The following is a 24,771-nucleotide window of genomic DNA, read 5'->3' as shown; positions in this document are numbered from 1 at the left end:
AGTTTTGAGATTGTGTTTATAGTTGTGAGAAAATGGTGAATTGTTTCATGAATTGTGTTATTAGCAATCGAGAAAAAACTGTAAGATCATTTAAATTCTTGTCACATTGTCTGCCAGCTCATTGCAACACATTATGGGATTGTCCTCTCCAAAAAGCATAATTGCAATCCTTAGAATTTGCCTAAAAGAATATCCACTTCTGCAATATTCTTTCTATGATGCCTTCAAATGCTGCCTATGTAGTCAAATCACTAGGTTTTGGAACAGAGCCCAAGTCCTTCAATAATGAGCACTGTTTTGGACCTCTCTTCCACACGTCTTCTGTCATTGATTTAATTTTGGGTTAGCTCACATGCAACTTGTCACGATCCAGCTCTCTGTGAAACTTTGATAAACTGCAGAGACCTAAATCTCCACGATGTTAACTAAAATGCCTGTCATGGGAAGCCAAAGTCATAAAGATATTAGACAGATGTAGCACTCCAGCCTGTCTATTAATCTCACAGATGCAGAGCTGGAGTTCATATGATGGACTCTGCACATATTCACTAAGGCCACCTTTAATGCAATGTCCAGGGTTTCACGACTAATTTGTCAGCAGTCTTGAACTGAGTAAGACAAAATGCTGCGGCCAATCAAAACACTTGTGATGCGTTTCCCAAACACATGCCGAGGAAGCGTGTGCTGCTAGCCGAGAACGCGCTGGTTGCGTGGCCCGTGACAGCTTGTTGATGCTTGTTGCCTGGCGACTATCGAATATCTCAATCAGGCCAGTGTAAACTTGATTGACCCAAGGAGGCAAACACAACCTCCCTGAACCTGGTCTCATATAAACAAACTCCAAACTTAAAGCCACGGTCACACTCTGAAACTCGCTCCAAGAGGCCACTGCGGTCTGTGGTCTGAGACACTCCAAGCCTGTAAATATTTACCGTTTCTTGTTAAAGTTTAGACCGGTGTTTTGGTAACTACTTGGAGTCGTATTGCGTGTGATTGTATTGGATATGTTTGCTTAGCTATGTTTCTCTCTCTATGTAATTATGATTGGTGCCAGTTGAGAAGGAGATGTGTGGCAGGAGTGCTTCTGCTCTTGTAAGGCCATTTCTTAGTCCTTGTCAGGTTTTTGTTTTAATCACGTCTGAGCGCGCTCAAACACTCCTCCAACAGTGCTATAAAATCAAAACTGACCCTATTTACTTTTTAATGCATGCTCCTGGTGCACGATTCATCTGTGCAAGTTATTCAAGCTGATGTTACACTTTATACTACCTATTAAATTCCCAATGGATAAACGCTGGTCTGGCCTACATTTATATAACTGAATACCTTATTTATAACCGTTCAAAAGTTTGGGTTTGGTAAGATTTTTAATGTTTTTGAAAGTCTCTTATGAAAACCAAGGCAGTTGTATCAATACAATTCATTTTAAAATATCAATTATTTCTGTGATGCATAGCTGAAGTTTTAGCAGCCGTTAATCCAGAAAAGTGTCACCTGATGCTTCAGAAATCATTCAAGTCTCCTATCTCCGATCTCCAGCATCCGGTCCCTTGTCTTCAGTCATCAGCTCTGTCTCCATCTCCAAGTGTCGTGCAGTCTTCCTACAAGAAAGGAAAGGAAAGTGTTTACCTCTTCAAGTATCAAATCCTGTAAATGTGTGTATGTGTGCCTCTTCACCTGTCTGATCTTCCTCGTGCTCCATTTGCTATGGTGTTGTTAAATATACCAAGTTTGGAACATTCCTCATCTCTCTATGGTCTGTGTTCCCGTGACAGTTAATGCATGATACAATAATTGTCGGCGTTAATGAATTATAATACTGTTATTATCATTAATTATAATGATAATAACACATTGACTTGCCCAGCCCTAATATATGTTTTCAACATTTATCTAGAATAATGGCTGCTGAAAATTTCAGCTTTGCATTTCAGAAATAATTGAAATTTTAAAATATATTTATAGTCCTATAGACTATAATGGATATTGAAATGTGCTTTGGTGAAATAAATCAATGGTACATTTTTGTGAAGGTTTGCAGTTTTTTTTGTTTTTGTTTTTTTTCTATAATACACTGCTTCTTTTTGTATTGCTACCAATGGAAACAAGCCCTTTGTCCATATTATGGTGTTGTTTTGGAAACTACCAAAACTAACTAGACCCTAGGAGGGCTATGTTCCAGTTTTCCTGGTGAACATTAAATCTATTATGAGTTACTCTATGAGTCACTCCAAATCCAAGGCTTAACCATTTGCCCAACATATTAAACATTTTAGAACCACAAACGCAAATATTCATTTTTATCTTAAGTCCTACATGAGGTGGAGAGGTGAAACTCTCGTCCTCTGTAGGTCGGTGATGAATGTATTCGGGTACACCTAGGAGTTCAAATAAGTCATAATCCGTGCCCGTGAGATTTGTGTGCTTGCATGGAGTTGTCATTAATAACAGCCTAAGAAAACAAATGCTTGTAGACACACATACACACAGCTCATCTATAGTCTGTTACTGTGACATCATTGTCTGCCACTATATAAATACTTGAAGGAACCTGCCCAGAATTCCTCACATTTTTAGCACAAATGCAGTCCGAGGCTAGATGGCAGAACTGAATGTACTCAACACTGATGATTTTGGCATGCATTGCCATCTGTCTGTCTGCCTATCTGTCTGTCAGTCAGTCAGTCAGTCAGTCAGTCTGTCTGTCTGTCTGTCTGTCTGTCTGTCTGTCATCTATATCTGCTTTAATTTCTTTGATTTCTTTTCATTTCTTAATTTCTTCTGCTATAATTTCTTTGATTTGTTATTCAGAATGTTTCTCTTCCTGTCATTTCAATTCAACTTCCCTTCTGTTGATAGAAGTAACGAAGCAAAACCATAATCAAAGCATGATAAAAATCAAACCATGACAAATCTGAATCATTACATGCCAGGTTTCTGAGGTGCTTTACTTTTCTACACAATCCCTGTCTGATCACTCTCGCAGGCCACTTTGGGAGTGAGAGAATTCGTTTTATGATATGTAAGTGTTTGCACTTTGCCGGGTCAAGCGAATTACCTGGTGTTTTCCTTCTCATGAACCCAAAAGACTTTGCAACCTGTGTGCCAAGACAGGCCAATATGTCACGTATGAATATGAAAGATGTCAAGAGGGGAAAATGTTTACAGATTTGAATGAATGTTTCTCATAATTTATTTACAAACTCCATAAATAAGCACAAAGGTTCCTCTGGAGCATCACAACTGAGTTGTCACGCTGATGGATGATTGCACAGGACTTCATAAATACAGTCGAGCGCTTGTGACATTAGGAAACAGTGCCATTGGGAAAGCATCCTGGGATCCACTTAAAGGTCACTGAGATTTACACACGTGTCATCCGAACGGGTGGAGAGGAGACAAGATGAGGGATGAGAATGAGAAAAAGTTGAGTAGCCAATTCTTTGGCACAGAAAACGACCACCGTCTTCCTTTTTCTGTCACTCCCTTCCATCTTGTTCTTTCTGATACTGCTCTAAATGGCATTAAAACTTATGCTTAACAAGAACAACAACAACAACCACTGTCACGTGGGTGTGTCCAGTAATGTGCAAGAACATGCTGAGAAATGTATAACTTTATAAAAATGAGCAGTGTGATGTGGTGACTAATGGGATTTAAGACATGTTACCGAGATGCTACTGTGATGATGATATCTGTAACAAAAAAACCAACCACAAATAAATAATAAATAGCATGTAAAACATGAATCATTCATTGATAAATTTTTTCCTGTTCATTATATTATGCATTATGCAGGGGTTAAAGCAGGCAGCACATGCAAAGCATACAATGACTGTTGCAACTTAAACATTTGAAAGAATACTATGGCACAGTTATTGCTGTCCTTATTCAAGCTGATTTTTTTTTCTCGTGAATATATGGTTGACCTGAAGAATGAAAGCTATATCATACACTTGGGAAATTATGAGCTATATCACCATTTATAGACACTAGGGGTGTGACAAAACACTTAATAGTTTGAAAATATTTGTCTTTTAATTACAAAGTCAAACAATGCAGTTGTAATTTGACATATTTTAACTAATCTAGGGCTGTAACTAATGATTATTTTGGTAATCAAGTCATTTACTGATTATTTTGACAATTAAGTAATCTGATATTTTTAGTAACACAAACAGGACTAAGTGAAAACCAGGCTTTAGAATGACTATTTACTATTTATATATAAACTAGCGATGAGGCAATAATAACTGGCTCAAATAAAATATCAAAACCAAGTAACTGCATGGTTTTATTGAACAACACTGTTAAAATATACATAATGTTAACATAACCAATTTAAGTACATTATGTATTATAACAAATACATGCAGAGGGCGCCAACGCCCTGGTGATGTTTCAATTTACAGCGTGATTAAACGATGTTTAAATCCATTACATTTTAATATTTGGCCACGTGCAAGCTCAGAAACTTTTATTTTGAAATCGTGATGTACAATTAATGGCATATTTAGAAATAGGCTGATGTATTCTCCTGCGTTGGCAAAGGTTTATAAATGATTTACGTTACAAATCTAGTGAGATGATGCACACTGTTTTCCCAGATTAACTTTAAGCTATTTAAATTCACAGCATATACAGAGGATCAGTTTAGCCCCTTTCACACATACAGTCTTTACTGGTAAATTACCGGCAAATTGCCGTTAAGAGATCATGTGTGAACAGGACCTTTTCAAAAATCCCGGTAAATATATTCTGGCAATCATATCGTTCTTATGGAGATGACATGATTACTCAGTTTCAAACGGGCCTTAGAGCTGTTAACAAGGCTCCGCTGCTTTCTAGTTTTTCCATGTTTTTTACAGTCTGTGGTAAATATGCGCTAGTTGGACATCTTTGATCATTGCGCCTCGCAGCTTTTTTAACATGTCACGCTTCTATATTCATCAGGCCTGCAGCTCTGCTACTGAATACTATTATGCGGGTCTCGTGTTAATCTTGTTAAGAGCAAACAAATCTGATTGGCTAGTAATGTTTGTTTGGTTGAGAGTGAAAGCTGTGCTATGCATCTTATATTCTTAAACATTTGAACACATTCTCGGTTTTTTAAGATATCTTATTTTAAATGTAACATCTCACTGTAATCTGATTCTCAAAAACGAATAGGTACAGTATAATGCCATTTTCATAATTTGTTTGCCTTGATTGATTATTGTCACGAGTCTGTTCTGTTTTTGCCATGTTTTCCGTTGACCCAGTTTCCCCGATTGGTTAATTAGCTCCTCACCTGTTTCTGTTCTCCCTTAATGATGACCTGCCTTTATAAGCCTGTGTTCTCCTCTGCTCCCTTGTCTGCTATTATTTGATGTTACACGTTGGAAGCTCTCATTATTAAAACCTCTTTATTTGTGGATACTCCTGTCTACCCTTGTGTTTGTTCTGCCAACTGGAGGCACGTACCGTAACAATTATAGTAGCCTACACACTTTGTCTTCATCTAAATCAAATTTTCTAAATTAATTTTATAAGTTTAGCTATTTAAAATGTATGGAAGCCCATTTCCAGCCACAGAATATATATGTATATATATATATATAAAAGGTAATTGTGACATTTTTATCTCACAATTTTCTTCACTTTTTTCCCCATATTTACAAAACATTTGGAAACGTAAACTCAAAATTGAGAGAAAACTCAAGAATGGAGATGTTAAATCGTAATTCTCAGAAGAAAATTCAGAACAGTGAGATGAATACGTTTAAATTTCATTCCATTTTTAAAACCTGAATTCTGAGAAAAAGGTCAGACTTGAGAGATTAAGAATTATGAGATGCAAACTCGTAATTGGGTAAAAAGTCAGAATTCTGAGTTTATCAGAAAAAAAAAATATATAGCTATATCAAAATAGCGAGATATAATCATATTCTGACTTATCCCCCAATTCTGAGTTTATATTCTGCCTTTTTTCTCAGAATTTCAACAAACAATGTCTGAATCGTGAGATATTATCTTTGTTTTTCTTCGAAGGCCGTAATAGCTTCCAAAATATTGAACCTGACTGATGTAGAAAGAAAGAAAAATACCAGTGAATTAATTTAAATACATATGGGACTATCCCACATAAAACATGCAGAGCTAAAGTGCTGTAAGACTTTGTCTTTGAGTGTTTTTCCTCTCTCTCAATTGGTTGTTGTCAGTCTTGATATATTTAAAACCTAATTGACTCATTCAGTTGACTGTCATTAAAAAATGTTAATTGCAAAACATTGCAGAGATAAATATCCATAATAGGATGCTAAAATGTTGTCAGCGATTAAATGTTGGTATGAATTCAGGCTCTGACTTTCAGGAATCTGCTTTGTGCTGTCAGACTGAGTTCAGGCTCAAATTAGGTGTTAGAACATCCAAGACGATCCTGAACTGATCTTCAAACATATTTCCTCCCCTCGGAAAACATGTGAGCTGCTATACGTCTGAACCTGAATGCAGGAGTCATCAAAGCATGCACGTGACCGGTCAGACGTACGGGGAATGACCCTTTTGTGCCCTGCAGTAGTTCTTTCTCATGCTTCTCACACCCCTTTCCAAACGTCGGTGCTGGGACAGGGAAAATAACTACAATTTAAAAGACAGGCGTGCACGTTGTGACACATTACACAACACTAAGGAACACTGTAGGCAATGGGGAGCAGAGATACGGTTAATTGTGAAACTTTGACTGTGTCATTATATCCCTAAACACAACTTAGTCATGAAGCACCATGTAATTACTGGGTCTAATTATTTCTGACTGTAACATGATCTCTGTACTAGGGATCAGAGGTGTGAAGAGTGGTGAAAATTGAAATCGGAGACAACTTTTTTTGGAATACAAACTCAAGTCGGAGAGATGTCGAGATTTGTGCTCCATTTTCCACTCTGTGAATCTGGCAGACAACGTGTTCCCTTATGTGAAACAGAGTCATTTTGAGGTGCTTTGCAATTCAAACGCCATTTCTCCACTGGAATTCTTCCATAAACAGTGCCACCGCAGATGTTGTATGGTAAGATATGATCTGTCATGAAATCCTTGCTAACGGAAAGAACGTGGCATGAAGAGCAAAATGAAAAATTATGGTCACACCTCATTTTAAAGTAATATCTATGAGTTAAGATACAGTAAACCTAGAAATTATGCAAATACAAATAAGTTGGTTCATTTGGAGGCCATCTTGGCAAAATCTTGGCTATTTTCTATGTAGGGTTTAAACATGAACCTATCTGAATGAGGAAAGACATAAACCTCCAAAACTGCTTGCCAAGATTGTTTCAGCTATGTCAATTCAAATATGTAAATTTAGTGATGAAATCTGACACACAAACACACACACACACAAACTTCTTTAGCTCAAATCCTGCTAATGCATGCTCAACAGTAAAAACACAAGTGATGCTTTGGTGTTCAAAGTTGGCTAAAACATTTATACATATTTATAAATTGCCTTGCTTTTATCCAAAGCGAATACATTCAAGCTATGCATTTATCATGAATTATGGAGTTTGAACCGATGACATTTGAGTTGTTTACGCTATGCTCTGCTGTTTGAACTATGGGAATGCTATGTCTTAGTGTTCAAATAAAGACACCATCTGATCACGATTAGTGAGAAATAAGATGAGCAACAGGGCACTGATTGACACTAGGGAAATCCCAGAGTGAAGACAGGCAACAATCAAAGACAGAGAAGAAGGATACGAGGAAGATAGGGCAGGAAAGCCCCTGAGGTCATGGGTAAGCCCAACAGCTTGGCGGCAACATCTATTGATTGTGGTGTCCAACACTGGATGATCCTGACCAGATCACTCCCACTGACGAAGGCCATTGTCTCATGCTGTAATTAAAGCAATACGGAGGCTTGATTCATACACACACAGACTTGGTCCTCCACTGTGTTTTGATCCCTAGAAAAGATGAAATCACACAAGATCTCTTTAATATCAATAGTTTCTCACAGACAGCACGCAGACTGATGCTACTTAGATGTGTCTCCTTAAAAGACCATAGTTATCTCTGAAGTGTCCTTTCTAGTTTCAGAGTAGATCTCAACACGTCTCAAAAAGTTCTCAGAATGGCAGAGATTCTAAATTCTGTCATCAAACACTAAAAATAAAGGTTCTAAAGAACCTTTCAATGCCAGTTCTTAAAAGAACCATTATTTTCCTACTGTAAAGAACATTTCAATGATCTAAAGTACCTTTTCCTGCTTCAAAGAGCTTTTTTGTGCAGTATAAATGTTCCATGGACGTTAAAGGTTCTTGACAATAAAGAACCTTTATTTTTAAGAGTGAAACTCTTAAGATGTCAATATGAACTCATTTTTCATCAAAATTGTTTCAAGACCAAACATTCTGAGCCACTATCCACATTCAATTTATAGCTCTGAACTCTGTATGTCAACAATTGTCTCATTTGTATCAATTATGATGTCTCCTGAGGACCTAGGAGAAACATCTGAGACAAAATCACTACTTTAATGAAACTCACATGAGGAGCATTATTTGCATGATACGCAGAATCGTATGTATAGAGCCATCCAAATAAGTAATTTAAGAGGTTTTATATGAGTTAGGATGCTGTCTATGTATGGCAGTAAACAGCAAGCTCACTCACTTTTGGAAAGGAGCCATTCTGTATGAGCAAACTTTACCCACAGGCTAGGCTTCTCTACTAAAGCAACTCCAGTATTACCAGAGCTTTCAAAGGAAACCTCTCCTCACCAGCCACAGACTGATGGACTGAATCACCAGTAATTTATGAGTTTCAACAAAACTCTGCACTGTTCATCTGTTCATTTTATATGCAAAATAAAGAAATATCATTAAATATCCAAATAAATCTATATGAAATTCTCCTGAAAGAATCATAGTGCTGCTACAGTCTAACTGAATGTGAAAGGTGCAAATAGCAGGTTGTTCTTTTGATGAAGAGGTTTTGGTGTTTCCACTAACCTGAAATGAGAAAAAGGTACTTTGGTAAGTACCAATAGATAAAGCAGCATTCCAAAGTTCAAGGTCTGTAAAATTTGTAATATTCTTTGGGGTTATTTATGAACCCTCCTTTAATAGGTATGAACATCATGAACACCATCTATCTCCTTATTTATGGTTCTTGCAAAAAGATTGATTCTTCAGAGGTGGAAACTGGATTCGGTTCCAACATTTGATGTGTGGCTTAGTGAGCTGGTGAACATTATACAAATAGAGAGATTACGATTTATTACAAAACAATGACAAGTTAGATTTATTCCAGAAAATTTGGAAACCTAATGTACATTAGACCACATGAGAATATGATTGTGTCATATTGGTCTTGTGAACTCTATTGTATTTTTGTCATTTTCATTTTAAGTAATTAGTGATTTGTGTGTGTATATATATATATATATATATATATATTTACAGTGCCCTCCATAAGTATTGGAACAGTAAAATTGCTCTGTTGGCTGTGAAGTCAAGAAATTTGCAAATATGATTAAAAGATGAATATGAGGCAAAACTACAGAATGTCACATTTTATTATTAACCGTATCAACACATAGATGTTTTACCAAATAAAAAGAACAGCACTTTTTAGAGTTCATGCCACTCATTGATGTGAGCAAAAGTATTGGGACAGTTGAACATAAGGCAGATATAAAAGATTAAAAGCCATTATTTAGTTGCAGATCCACAATCACAGCAGTGAGTCTGTGACCCATAGACATCACCAGACTCTTGGTCTCATCCTTTGAAATACTTTTCCCAGCCTTTAATGCAGCCAATTCCTATTGTTGCTTGTATTGCGGAGTTTCTGTCTTTACTCTCCTCTCCAGCTGGTGAAATTCATGTTCAATCGGATTTAAATCTGGTGATTGACTTGGGCAATCTAAGACTTTCCATTTCTTTGCCCTTATAAATTCCTCGACTGAACTGGCTGCGTGTTTTGGTTCATTGTCCTGATTCAATATGAAGCACTTCCCAATGAATCTGGTGGCATTTTCTTGAATATTGGTAGGCAAGATGGTTTTGTATCCTTCCAAATTCATTCTGCTACTGTCATCATACATTAAGTCATCAGTAAATTTGAGAGGGCCTGTTCCAGAGACAGCCATGCATGCCCATGCCATGACACCACCTCCACCATGCTTTACAGATGAGGCTGTATGCTTGGGATCATTTGCAGTTCCCTTTTTTCTCCACATCTTTGCTTTCCCATCACTTAGATAAAGGTTCATCTTTGTCTCATCGGTCCATAAACACAGTTCCAAAACTCTTCTGGCTCACCTTTGTGCTTTTTTGCAAACTCTAATCTTGCCTTTCTATTTTTGGTGCGGGTCAGAGGTTTGCATCTTGCTGTGTAGCATCTGTAATTCTGTGTCAAAGTCTCCTGAGGACAGTAGATTGTCAGAGCATCACCCCAGCTTTCTGGAAGTTGTTGGTTATTTTACAGACACGTCTTTTAGGCTTAATTTTCACAGCTTTTATGATTTGTCTGTCATCAACTACAGTTGTTTTCTCAGCCGATCAGGTCGTTGTTGGTTGCTGGTGGTTTCCAAATTCTTGATTTCTCCATGCCCTTTGTTTTTGCTATTTTCTCTTTTCTTTTAGCATCCAAATTGCTTGCATTTCTCTCCAAGTCAGCTCCCTCGTCTTCATCCTGGTTTGTGTGTGTCATCATCGAATGCAAGATTGAGAATGCAGAAGTAATGGATATAACTGATACGACACATTCCCTGCTTTTAATATCTGAAGAATTAATGCAACAGGACACAGCTGATCACTTAGAAAGACCTGTGAGGCAACTGTTCCAATACTTATGCTCACATCAGATAGAGGGATGAAACTCTAAAAGTGCTGAACTTCTTAGCTGGTAAAACATCTGTGTGTTGAATCACCCAATAATAAAATGTGACATTCTGTAGTTTTGTCTCATATTCATCTTTTAATCATATTTGTAAATGTCTTGACTCGACAGCCAACAGCGCAATTTTGCCTTTACTGTTCCAATACTTATGGAGGGCACTGTATATATATATATATATATATATATATATGTATATATATATATGTATATGTGTGTGTATATTCGATTCGATTACCAATTCGATTCGATTCAAGTCAATATCGATTATTTTAGATATATATCAGGTACAGTACATGCCAAATTTCCTCAAGGAAAGAAGATCTCTCAAGTAATGCTGTAAAATATACATGAGAGTCAGTTGGTACTGCCTACTATAATATTAAAAGTTCAAATTGACTGATTTGTAGGCTATACAACTACTAATATTACACTTAATGAAGTTTTTACAATAACAGTTACAGTTACATAATAATATTTCTACTTAAATTTGTTTTTTTGTTTTTTATTTTAATATAAACGTTTAAATGGTGGCTTGATGGATTTATTCAAACATAGGCTAAATTAAATATTGAAGAACAGTAAAAATTATAATGGATGTTATATGGTGCATATATTTAAAGAAAATGCCCCTCTCTACAGTTTATTTTTCTCTCTGACTAATGAGTTTATGGTCATCAAATATGTTTTTTTTTAGGTAAATGTGACGTTGCATGAAATATAGTTTACAAGAGATTCATATATCATACATTCATTATATTGACGTCTTTGCATGGCTGAAACACAGATTGAGCGAATACATGAGACAGGATACGGATTGTAAAGTTGTACTCTTTCTTTTAACTTACCTTCGGATGTTTAGTCTTGTTTATATATATATATATATATATATATATATATATATATATATATATATATATATATATATATTAATTCACAATGTAATCACTGTGATCTTTTGATTTGACTCACATTTTAGTATTTCACATTTCAGGGATATTTATCTGTGAAACTGCATATTTGATTGTACTGTACTGTTATTCCCCTTTTTGGACCTCATGTTTGTTGAAGTGTATGCTTTATCAGAAAATAAATTAAGTTTATATACTATTGTTTCTGAAAGAAGTCTCTTATGCTCAACAAGGCTGTATTATTTGATCAAAATTCATAAAAAAAACAATATTGCAAAATATTATTACAAAATAAATTAAACAAGTTTTAATAATTATAATACAATACAATTAAATTCCTTATCTGTTTTAGTATACTTTAAAAGTTTTTTTTTTCTCTGTCTTGGATTTTTTGTACTCTCATTAAAATATTACATACTTTGATCTCAAACAAGGCATTTACACATTATCTAGAAAAAAGCAAACAAATATATATATATATATATATATATATATATATATATATATATATATATATATATATATATATATATATATATAGTTACAAATAAATTAAATTACAACATAAACATTTAGTTTTACCTCCTGAGGTTGATGATCAATAGGTTACTCTTCACTGACCCACAAAGAAAGAAACAGAAAGAAAGAAGAAAAGAAAGAAAAGTGATAGAGAACGTTGTTGCGACATCAATAATTAAGATTAAGTACCTCACATTATGAAACTTGAGTGGGCATAAAAAGCTATGCATGTTTGCACATGTTCACAAAAATACATACAGTATCAGGGTGGCTTTTTATTTAAAGTAACGCTTCAGGCCCAGAGCTTTAATGAGCTCTGTAATCTCAACAATCAAACACTGTCATCACTGCTATAATGCCAAACTGCACACATATACTCTGTTTGCTAGCCTCCCCTGACATTTCTGCTAATGTTTTTGTCACCGATTCCTTCCAATGTGATGGAAGAGATGAGGCCACCAACCATTTTAGAGAATACAGCAGGTATAAATTTTAATTATGGATGATGTCATATTGCATAGTCCAATAAAACACTCTGGCTTTTCACTAATGTTATAGCATCATTTTATTTATGATACAATTTGTCCTAGACAAAAAATAGAAGAGAAAAAATAGTGCCGTTAAATCTTGTTGGAAAAATATCAAAGGGCGCTTTCACACGCTTTTGGTGAGTCTGTTTGACGTCAGAGCTTGCTTAGTCGGCTTTCCGCTTGAAAAGGTGATCCCAGCTAACAATATTTGGTTCCTGGAAAGTTCTGGGAGCTTTAGGATCATAAATTAAATAAAACATAAAAATGATCATCTGAAAATGCTTTGTGTAATTCTTATCAGGCTGTTACACAAAACCCTGTCTGCAACATTCTGTGAATGTTTATATATATATATATATATACATATAATAAACTGTGTGTTCATTTCATGTATAATTTACTTTTTAATGTAGTAGATTTCTGTGTGATAAATATTTAATTAACACAATGAAACTAGCATATTGAAAGTAAGGGCCAGCGTGTAACTGTGTACAAATCACCCAAAACACCTTAGCAACAGCAAAGCAACATGCTAACAACTTTGAATAATATATTTCTGTACAACAAATTCTCAAATAACACAATTAAACTAGCGTCTTGAAAGTAAAGGCCAGTAAGAAACTGTCAACAAACCACATTGAACACCCTAGCAACTGCATATTAACATGCTAACAGCTTCTCAGAACACAGTAGCAACGGAACAATTTAACATCTTTGCATTATAATACATTTCTGTTCAACAAGCTTAAATAACACAATGAAAATAGCGTCTTGAAAATAACAAACATTAATTAATGGCCTAAAAACCAAACTACTCTAGCAACTTCAAAGCAACATGCTAACAACTTCTCAGAACAACTTAATTGAACAGCTTAGCATCTTTGCATATAATACATTTCTGTAAAACAAATACTTAAATAACACAATGAAACTAGCATCTTGAAAGTAATAGTCAGTGACTGCCTAAACCACCCAAAAAAACATAGCAACAGCAAAGCAACATGCTAACAACTTCTCACAACACCTTAGCAATTGAACAACTTAGCATGTTTGCATATAATTCTATACAACAAATACTTAAATAACACAATCAAACTAGCGTCTTGAACGTAAGGGCCAGTGAGAACAGTAACTGCCTACAAAACACCCCAGCAAGAGCAAAGCAACACGCTAACAACTTCTCAGAACACCTTAGCTCCTGAACAACTTAGCATATTTGCATATATTTCTGTAGAACAAATACCCAAATAACACAATGAAACTACTTTGAAATGTGAGTTCCATGTTAGAATGTCTGTTTTGGTTGTTGTGATTCCGCCCCCTGCCAATTTACCCAATAGTATTTTGACATGCCTGGTTGCCAGTTGGTAGAAAGCTCACCATTTTGAAGCAATGGAAGCCAACAAAAGAACTGGGTCAGAGATCGCAGATTCTATCCAACCTTAAAAGCCTGAGCATCCATCTAAATAGCTGTATGGCCAGAGGCATATTGAAATGTGGATAAATCAACTTACCCAGCAGGCACACAACGTCATAAGATGTTGATGTTTGGTTAAATTTCAGTTGCGACGGAGGGGTGACCAAAATTCAATGTCAATTCAACATCTAATGTCAATGTTAATTTGACGTCCTGACATTGAATTTTGGTTACTCAACCTAAAAACAACAAATATCAATGTTAAGTCAATGTCAAATTAGCGTCAAATATTGACGTCAACCCGATTTTCATTCTTAACCAAAATGCAACGTCTGTCCACCTGACGTTATATTGACATCATGTGCCTGCAGTGTAAGGATCGCCTTCCATTCCATTCCTGTTGCGTGTCCTCAATCTGGCAACCCATGTGCACATCGAGTCTGAGGAGGAGACTGGACACTCCAATATTATGAATTTGGTTTGGAGTACCTATTTCAACCTCTAGCTGTCAATATTACACACTGCACCCTTAATGTGCCAAAAAGTACAGAATAAGAAGTAATAAAATAAGAAGATCAGAATAAGAAGTAATCAAACTTGTTCAGACTAAGCAATCAGGCCGAGTGTGAAAACAGTCAAACACACACATGCACACTGACAGGCATCATCAAAATCCAGAGATTCCATTTAAAAGTCTTTCTCTGTGTGTGCTGCTATCTAAGCACTTAATCTATAGGGGAGACAGCTAAAGACAGAGAGTGAACACAAGCCCTCAGCCATTATGGAGACTGGGTGGCTAAGAGCTCCGAGCACAGAGCCGATTGTAACCAAGCCTGTACAGGTGATGAAACACGAGAGGCTTTTTTCTAAATTCAGGTTGAGGTGCTTCTTCCCCCGCATTTGAGGAGATGAGACCCGACAGGGCGCTTTGAACGCACGCCTTTGTTTTTAGGAGAGCTGCTGTCGCTGAAGTGTGACCCGAGGCAGTGGAGCTGATGGGCCTGCATCAGGGCTCGGTTATGTGAGCCTCGCTTTTACTGTCTCTTTCTGCTGTCTCACTCAGAGACGATGGAGGATAACTTTCTCTTCAGGCACCCAGATTCACATCTCAGTATATCTATGAGTTATTCTGTCCCAGTTTGAAAAGACTGATTTACCTTTGTAAAGTGAACCATTAGTTTGTAACTCAGCTCAGGAGGGTGGATGTCTATTTTTATATAATAAATTACGCTTTATACACAAAGGCTGTGAGTTTACACAATTTCAATGATTAACCTAAGAGTGTCTGCAGTGGCACCAGTATTTATGATCTGACAAAATGAGTGGCTGTCTATTACTTGTCGTCTTACTTCCTTGTCGTCTCTCCTGTATTCCCTGAGGAGACTTCACGTTACAGAAGACAGGACCGATACTGAAGATGAGGCTGGAGTTAACCTCCATTCAATTGTGCCTCTGGAAGTTAATTCCGCCGCTGTCCACGAGGAAGCCTAACCCGCCATTTGCGAGAGATCGTCGCTGCTATCCGCAACTCCCCCGAGCCCGCCGTTCACGGGAGATCGTCGCCGCCGTCCACGGCTCTTCCAAGCCCACCATTCGTGGGAGATCAATGCTGCTGTCCACAGCTCACCCTAGCATGCCTGCAGAGAGTATGGCAAACCTGCCAGAATCCCTTCCCAAAAGGACCACCACAATGGTGCCTTTAGGGGTATTGATCATATATGAAGGGATGTCTTGGCCTCCAGTGCCTGCTCCTCACAAGTTGCCTCCAGTACCTGTGCATTGCAAGTGCCCTCCAGTGCCTGCTCCTCCCAAGCACCATCCAGTGCCAGCTCCTCGCATGAGCCCTCCTACGTCTCTGCTGGTCCTGTCCAGCTCACCGTCGTCTCCGCTTGTCCCGTCCAGGTCCCCGTCGTCTCCGCTGGTTCTGTCCAGCTCCGCGCTTCCAGAGTGCCCCCAAGAGTCCATGCTTCCAGAATGCCCCAAAGACCCCTTGCTTCCAGAGCGCCCACCAGAGCCTTTTCCTCCAGAATGCCCCCCTAGGGTGGACTTCCCCAAGAAAATGTTTTGGGGGGGCCATATAGTCACTGCCTGTGTGACCGGGCCAAGGCCACAGGGCACCCTGCTCCGCCATGGCCTCCCGAGTCTCCTGTCCCGCCATGGCCTCCCAAGTCTCCTGTCCCACCATGGCCTCCCGAGTCTCCTGTCCCGTCATGGCCTCCTGAGTCTCCTGTCCCGCCATGGCCTCCTGAGTCTCCTGTCCCGCCATGGCCTCCTGAGTCCCCGGATCCGCCATGGCCGTCCAAAAATTGGAAGTTGGAATCGTTCTCTGACATTATTCTTCGTCATTAAAATTACTTTTGTTTTATCTCGGGTTCCTGTATTCCCGGAGGAGACGTTACATTACACTCACGTTTATGTCGTTCCAAACCCGTATGTTGTTATTGATTCCGTGGAAACTTTACACAGCTGTTTTCCAGACAAGAAAGGGCAAAAAACATTAGAAAACCCTTAAAACTTCATGAAAGAGCTATTCAAAAACAATTAGGCTTTTTTATGCATGATTTTACCAGCATTTTGTTTAAATGTAGCATTTAAATGCTGTAGCATTCTGTTTAAAGGTTGTGTATTTTAACAGGACCAGTTGTTGAAATGCCAGCAAATTGGCTCTGTTAATTTACTGACTTAGAGGGAAAGTTCACCCAAAAATGAAGGTCATGTCGTGATATACTTATGTAAACTACATCGTGTTGTTCCAAATCTTTCAAAAACATTCATCGATACAGATTTTAAACTTAGACTCTTTTCAGCTTCTTGAATCAAATCAAACAAAACTATACTCACATGGGCGAGACTATATTCCTGTGTGTTCACCAATGTCAGAGACAGTGGGTCTCATACACTAACCGCGAAAGCACAAAAATTTGAGTGGAAAATCTGCGCACATACGTTTTCAGAAAAAAAAATAATTCATTAATTTCGTACTGAGCTTTTTGAAGACGCTCTTGTAAGTGCATTAATTAGAAAACTATGTTTTTGCATAGTGGACTGTGAAACGGAAGGTATTCTAAAACAATGACACAGGTTTAGTCATGTGACACACATCTGTATGTATGTATATGGTTGTATCGGCATTGGTGTGCCTGCTATTCACTTTCATTATGTTGCTAATTATAAATTTTACTTTGTATCACAAATATGACAGACTATTGATTTGCAATTGCTGTCCTTTTGCAAAATATAATGACAGTTGCATTTTCGACCATGCATGGAATAACCATTTTGAGTGTAACCTTGACGCACCAGTGAGTGGTGGGATTTTTTGCTAATAAAATGATCATGCCAGAAGAATATTGTGAGAATATTACTATGTTTTCTGTTCACCTGCCTCTTTTTACCTAAATCCTTGCACTAGGGATGATACTCTGTTTCGATGTGTTGTTTTCATATGAGTCCACAGTAGGCTATTCATCCGAGGTTATATTCTAGCCAAATTCAGCTGGACTCTTTACTATTGCTCTGGGTCCTATCACAGTCTTGATCTCCCTACATCTCTTTTCCTAAAGTCCCTTTATATCACAGGTTGTCTGTTCCTTGGCTGCGTTCGATCAGAGCTGACGACGGCTCCAGAGCTCAAGACAGCTCTCTTCGCTGGGGTCGGGTGTATCTAATAAAAGCCAGCTCTATAGAGCTTTTATCTGTGGGCTTTGGGTATTCTGATCATTAGATCCCAAGTTAATCTCTCTCAGAGAGTCACTGACATTTTTAAAGCTGTTCTCCCCAAAAGCCCCGTTCTCTCAGAGATTGTTTTACACCGTTTGACATTTCCTCAGACTTTGAAACGCTCCACATGTCAGGTTGTGATGTAAGAGCCTCTCTATGCGTGCTTCACCTCTCTAAGCAAATACATCTCTGGAGAACCTGAGCTGATTTCCCTCTTATGACGTGGAATGATTTCTGGGGATAGCTGTCATTTTTGGTGTTCTGTGCCTGAATAGAGCTATACTGGACATGTCCCAATTTTTCAACAGCCTGGAGAGTAAAATGACTACGAATTCACTAAGAATTAACCAAGAATCGATATAAACAAATAAATATGTAAATTAACAGAAAATGTACTTGCAGATCATTACATTATCTATTAATTTGACCAACTTTTAACGCAGTGCAATGCAGGGTAAATACAGAGAAGTAAAAATATAGGTGTAAATAAATAAATTAATAAATGATGAAACCCATGTTTGGTGGGTTAAATTGAGGAATACTATACTCGTATCCAAGCTAAACCTCTGAGTAAGGAAATGAGATAAAGTAACCTCTGATAATTGTCCAAGCTAAAAGTCATCCGAAGACAGAGCGAGTCACAACATATGTTTTCTTTAGTGTACAGTTTGATTGAAATCACTCACGTTACTTACATCAGCAAGGGTCAGATTATCATACTTACAGTTTGATTTAAACCATGTATAATGTTGCAGCTCCTAATCAATATCCTGGCAAAGTTCTAATCATGCACCACAGCCAATTTTGTCATTAATTTTGGACACTGTTCCTTTATGACCAGATTTCTTATCATGACAACTTTGATGTAAACAGATGACTCAATGCAGTCTCTCTCATTTTTTAAAGTGGAAAATTTTTCTGATTTTTTTTTTTTTTATCCACTGGGTGTGTGATAGCCACCTACAGTCCTTTGGCCTTCATCTACCAATAGCAGCTATTAAGAGCGATGAGTCATTCATAGATTTAACATTATTTAAGTTTGACCTTCTGTGTACATCTGATGTCACACATCTGATCATCTTTGAGGGATAATTATATGTCCCCTGACCCACCACCCCTGTTCTTCTTATTTGCACATCTGTTCGTCAAGCTGCTAAATTTTCAATGCACATTCGCACGCTGCTACGGAAGTGTTCATCACACTCTTCCCTCCCTTAATTGGCGTAGTTTTGCACGCCATGGCCCCCTTGATGAAGCAATAATTCATTTTCCATTGTATATCTGTATGCTGTAAGTGCCATAAAAAGTGAAACCTGAACTTTAGTTTCATTAGTACAAACAGGGCTAAAAACCCTCATTAGGAAATAATAATAAAAAAAAGATTTTAAAGTCTCAGAGTATAAAACAAAAATACACAGCATTTAATGAACATCGATAGTGGAACAAAATATGTGTAGTTTGTTTTGAATGTTTTGAACCCCAAGCACAAGATAAAAATTAAAAATGGTAAGGATTTGTTTCAAAATATACACTAAAAAAGTATAGAAACAATTTTCACTCAGAAATTGCTAGTAAATTTCACAAATAACTAAAGATAAACAGCAAGTATCACAATGTATTAAATATTTCTATAATCATCATTGCTGTGTGCTGTGTGTTGTTGCTATATATATATATATATATATATATATATATATATATATATATATATATATATATATATATAATCAATGCTAAGAAAATATAATATATATTTTAATTTATGTTGGGACCACAATAAAATGTAATAAACTAGAGGGACCAAATTAAATAAGACTGACAGTTCAGATGTTGGCTCATCCATAATGGATTTATTTTCTATTTTCCATTGATGTCTTCTAATGGAATGTATCAGTTTAACTCAACTTTAATGCTTTCAGCAGACTTTGTAAATGTCAGTATCATTTAGTAAAGTTACGACTGAGCTTTAGTTCATCCGCCAGCAGGGTTGCGGAGGATTTTTCTTGTAATGATCTTTTTTATGAGTGCAATTTCATCCTCAGCACTGAACAGCAACTCTGTGCTTAACTACTGTGAATATCAGATAAAGTTACACACAGATCCTCCTTTTCACATGGCTCCGTTACACTGATGTACTGAAGATGCATAGCACAGGCATTTTATGGGTTTTGGCTACAAGTTTTACAACAACAGCAACTAAAAAGGATACTACAGTCTATTTCTGTCTTTTCAACCATATGACGCAGAAAAGTAATGACAAACTTCTGTGTGGCACAAACAATAGAGCTCAGGAAAAAAGGCAACAGGTTGATCTATTACAAAAGTAATAGGCCTACAGAGTGCTTACCAGCCTTTTCAGCTTTCTTGGTTCTGGAAGTTTTTTTTTTTTTTTTTTTTAAGTGTTATAAGCCATGAACCAAACCAATCAGCTATGAGGAGAATCACAACATTAAAAACTTTGATTTGAAAATTGAAGATCGAACTAAAATATAAGACTGAACTTTAGGGAAAGAACTACAATCCCAAGAAACATTGCACATGACAGTCACATTAAATACCAAGAGAAATTTACGGATAGGCAGTAAAAACTTATTATGCTGCAATTTGCTTGTTTCAAAACGCTGATTGGCAATGATTATTTGCACAATCGTCAGGATTATTGCTGTTAAACATGATTCTTTGAAAAGTATAGTCGAAATAGTTGAAATAATGTTGAAATATATAATAAGGAATACCATCAATTAACAACCTTGTAGCTCATAGTAGGTCTGTCTTTAAAGGGTTATAAGTTGTTAACAATCAACTCCTCTATGGAGAAAATGAATGAAATTTTATTTCCAGAACCCAAGGTGCACTCTGTTACTGGAGATTAGCTACCTGATTGTAGTTTTTAATGAACTTCTATTGTCCAAAGCGCCATGTTTTGTTTACACTCTTTAAACTGCGCATTTAACCTTTTATGTTAACCAACATGCTCCTTTTAGATCATTATATATAGAGTGAGATGGTATCAATATTTGCCAGAGTCAAGACACTTACCTCTGGTTCTGTGATTTTGTTGCAAACGATCTGTCAGTGTTGAAAAGAAAGTGACGTCACTGCATTAACATTTGATCAATTCAGTTCTGCACACACTCAATGCATAAATGTGCATAACAAATACACATTTTGGGTATAAAAATAGCACCTTTTTGTGTTTTAAATATCATTTTTATCTAATTGTGTGTGATTATATATGAAGTGAAGTGACATACGGCCAAGTATGATGACCCATACTCAGAATTCGTGCTCTGCATTTAACCCATCCAACGTGCACACACACAGCAGTGAACACACACACACCGTGAACATACACCCGGAGCAGGAGCATACACATACACCCGGGGAGCAGTTGGGGGTTCGGTGCCTTGCTCAAGGGCACCTCAGTCGTGGTATTGAGGGTGGAGAGAGCGCTGGACATTCACTCCCCCCACCTACAATCCCTGCTGGCCCGAGACTCGAACCCGCAACTATATATATATATATATATATATATATATTTTATAATCAACTAATTGAATTATATTTCTAATCTAAATCTCGTTTTATTTGTAATCTTGGATGATTTTCTCCGCTGAGCTGGTTGGAATGCATCATGGGATTGCATTCTCTTTGAAGAACGTGCAATGCTGCCCTAAATATTTTGCCAAAATAACATGTCCTAGACCTTTTGGAACAGCCTTCACACTCAGAGTACAATTATAAGGCCCTGCCCACATTGGGAACACATCAAATTTTGGAACAGAGCCTTTGAGATTATCCAGTTAGACAACTGGCCCATGCCTAATGGCAAACCAAAGTGAAAGGCATATGTGCAAACAAGTCCAGGGCCAAGGTCCATTTAATGTCAAACATGGACCTCTGCAGCACTCCAGATGCCATCCAAACCCAAATGTGTCAGAATGGCTCCTTTACGAGGATAGATGGTGGAAGTTTGACTATTTCGTCTGTTTGCTTGGTGACCTCTTGGTGACCTCATGGTGATCTCATCTCAAAATTAATAATTGATGGTGAAGGTGGAGAAGCAATCTCAAAGACAGATATCTCTGTCGTTTGATGGCTTCACCCGGTTTGAACTCTCTCTTCCTTTGTTCACAAAAGTAGAATAAGGGAGAGAGGCAGGAAAAGAGAGAGACATTTTAGGTGCATATTCCTCCAGCATCAGCATTATATAACTTATTTTAGCAGACACTTCTTTTTTAATATTTTATAACCTGGTGTTCTATTGCCAGAATAATGGAAAACTTAACTTTTTATTCCTTCAGGACACAGGGAAGTCTGCGGCAAGAGCATGTGAAAGTTTCAATGTTCGTAGAGCGGCCACAACCTAGAAGAAACAAAAGCAACTAACTGCCATTGTTTAAGTTAGCTTAATCAAAATAAAGCAAAATAACAAGTAATACTAAATATATCAATCAATAAATAATAATAAAATGAATGCTGTTTAGGATCAAATATAAATCTTGCAAATGCAGTATAGCAATCTATAATGGATAATCACTTTTAATTTAATTAAGTTAAGATTTAAACATAAATAATAGTACCAAAATAAAATTAAATGGATGGATTTTAAAATGGATGTCACAAAACGGGTCAGACACAGGTAAGTGAGTGACAAGCAGGTTTATTGAATAACAGGAGAGATGGTGATCGATGTGAGAAATGGCAGGTGAGCGGAAATATAGCAGATAGTCCTTTGTACGTCCTGCAAGATACTGAGAGTCCCTTTTGTTGCAGGAAAGCCAGAGCAGTGTGTCTGATGACAAACGGGAGCAACACAGGAGGATTGCTGGAAACACGAGGGAAACTGGAAGGTAAGTACACATAGGTTAGTAGCTTGTGAGTCAGCTACAGTTCGGGGTAGTGAACAGTAGACCGGACGAGGAGCATGTGTGGAGTGAGCCTTAATTAAGGCGAGCTTGATGAGCTGTGGCAGGTGCAGGGTGATTGGGATAATCAGGTGATTGGGATCTGGTGAATGTGGGTGCTGATGACTGTGGTGCCTGAAGTGACCGTGACAATGGATGGATGGGAAATATACAATAAAATAAATAACCACCTTCAGAACATAAAGTGGAAAATGAAATAAAATAAAAAAAAATTATAATAAAATAAAAAAATTTATATTGTATAAAAAAAAAATATTTTTTTATACAATATAAATAGCCGTGGAGGAACTATGTTGGGTTCCCTGAAGAACCTTTCAGTGAATGGTTCTTAAAGGAACAATTTAAAGAACCTTTTTTTCCAATAAAATTACCTTTTGTGCATTGGACTGGTTCCATGAATTCTAAAGGTTCTTTGTGGAACCATAGATGCCAATAAAGAACCTTTATTTTTTTTTTAATGTACCTTAAATGTAACAAGCCAGATAAAAGCATCCGTCGAATGCATAAATGAAACTATTTTCATGCACCAAAAGGCCGCTTTAATATTTCTGCATTGTTACACAGTGAACTGTATAGAGCATCATAAACTGCATGGCAAGCACCCAAAAGCACAATAACTTTGCCTCAGTGTGAGAGCATGTGGACCTCGGCTTGAACTTTTTTTGGTACATAATATGTTTTATTACCAGCACACTGTGTACTCTTTTAAATGCAACATTACTGCTAAAACAGAAGTGTCTTTCTCTTTCTATCAAAACAGTGATCCATTATGATTATAACCTGGTTTATCTGCCTTTGCCAGCACTTATTTAACCATCGTTGCAGTGCGAGTGTGCTATTACTGTCAAATCCTGCACAGCTCTGCCAGGCAGCAATGTGGCCTGATTACACTGTGTTCTGGTAGGATGCTGCGAAGCAGCAGGTGTCAGAGAAGATTCCAGCTTCTGGGTTTGATCGGTGCACCCAGGGCTGTATAAAAATGCTGGCACTATGGTCACTCCTGGAGCGCGGGCATTGTCTGCAGGCTGAGAGCGGACACAATGGCACAGCAGGTTAAGGGTTGGAGCAGGTCTGCGAAGGCAGCTGCGAGGACGCACACACCGCCTCAGTGGCACTTGAAAGGGCCACGAAAGTTTACGAGACTGAACACAGAGAGGAAAAGGAATGAATGCATATTTAAAAAGAACACAAACCTGCTTTCGGAAGAGCGCTGTCCATCTCATGGATAAATCACATTGTGTGTGTGTGCAGCAGCCAGGCTTTAGCAGTAAGTGCTCCATCCGTCTCCCCTGCCGGCAGCTTCCTTAAAAGGGCACATCAGTGAGATGCTATGATGTCATTCCCTCACTGTCAGTACGGCTCGCACGCTGTCGGGAATGTGTTTGACCCCTTGCGCCTCTGCACTTCCATTCCAGCAGCTCGGTGCATTACCTCATCAAAACACACATCTGCTTTCTTCTTCTTTTTTAAGAGACCTAAATACAAACAGTAGAACCTGGAAAATATATAAACGCATTAGCTTTGGCATACTTGATTGGTTCTGATCATTCATTGGTCATTCACATAATCCTATTGTCAGATATTTTGCTAACACTTTGCATACAGTAATTTGCATATAAGGTTCATTTGATGTGTGTGTGTGTTCTTTTCTCCAAACATAATAGCTTCTCATTTAAACCTATAAGTTCTGTTTTGGTTTCATCCATCCAGTAAACCTTTCTCCAATAGTCCTGTGGTTTGTCCACCCCTTACAAAAAGTATTCTATTAGTATGCTTCTTTTAAACTAAAAAGAGGAAAGTATACTTTTAGTCTATTTATGTACTTCTCAGAAATGGGTTTTTTTGTACTGTAGCTAGAATAAAA

This window comes from Barbus barbus, assembly GCF_936440315.1.
Source record: "Barbus barbus genome assembly, chromosome: 10".
In the NCBI taxonomy this organism is placed as follows: Eukaryota; Metazoa; Chordata; class Actinopteri; order Cypriniformes; family Cyprinidae; genus Barbus; species Barbus barbus.
Note: the sequence above shows the minus strand (reverse complement) of the source record.